Source organism: Mandrillus leucophaeus, unplaced genomic scaffold, assembly GCF_000951045.1.
Source record: "Mandrillus leucophaeus isolate KB7577 unplaced genomic scaffold, Mleu.le_1.0 Scaffold2, whole genome shotgun sequence".
In the NCBI taxonomy this organism is placed as follows: domain Eukaryota; kingdom Metazoa; phylum Chordata; class Mammalia; order Primates; family Cercopithecidae; genus Mandrillus; species Mandrillus leucophaeus.
The window spans coordinates 1,521,232-1,521,711 of NW_012102031.1; the positions used below are offsets into that span (position 1 = coordinate 1,521,232).

The 480-nt window shown below is 41.7% G+C and overlaps 1 protein-coding gene across 2 annotated transcripts in view; it reads right to left on the reverse strand.

Moving 5' to 3' along the window:
• EP300 (E1A binding protein p300) overlaps window positions 1-480 on the reverse strand; it is a 97,069-nt gene that overhangs the window by 1,995 nt on the left and 94,594 nt on the right. The gene's annotated exons all lie outside the window — the stretch shown is intronic.

Sequence of the window (480 nt, forward strand, 5' to 3'; positions counted from 1 at the left end):
AGGTGCATGCCATCACGCCCAGCTAATTTTTGTATTTTTAGTAGAGATAGGGTTTCACCATGTTGGCCAGGATGGTCTCGATCTCTTGACCTTGTGATCCGCCTGCCTCAGCCTCCAAAGTGCTGGGATTACAGGCATGAGCCACTGCGCTGGGCCAACTCTGTTGAACTTTTTAGAGGAACTGCTAGACTGTTTTCCATTTTCCATGATCACTAGCAGTGTATGAGGATTCCAGTTTCTCCCTATTCTAGCCAACACTTGGTATTGTCCTTTGGACTACTGCCATCTGAGTGGGTGTGAAGCAGTATCTCATTGTGGTTTTGACTTGCATTTCCCTAATGACTAACGGCTTTGAGCATCTTTTCACGTGCTTATTGGCCATTTGTATATCTTCTTTGGGGAAATATCTATTAAAATCCTTTGCCCATTTAAAAAATTACTCCTTTTTTCATTGTTGAGGGTAATTTTTTTTTTTTTTTT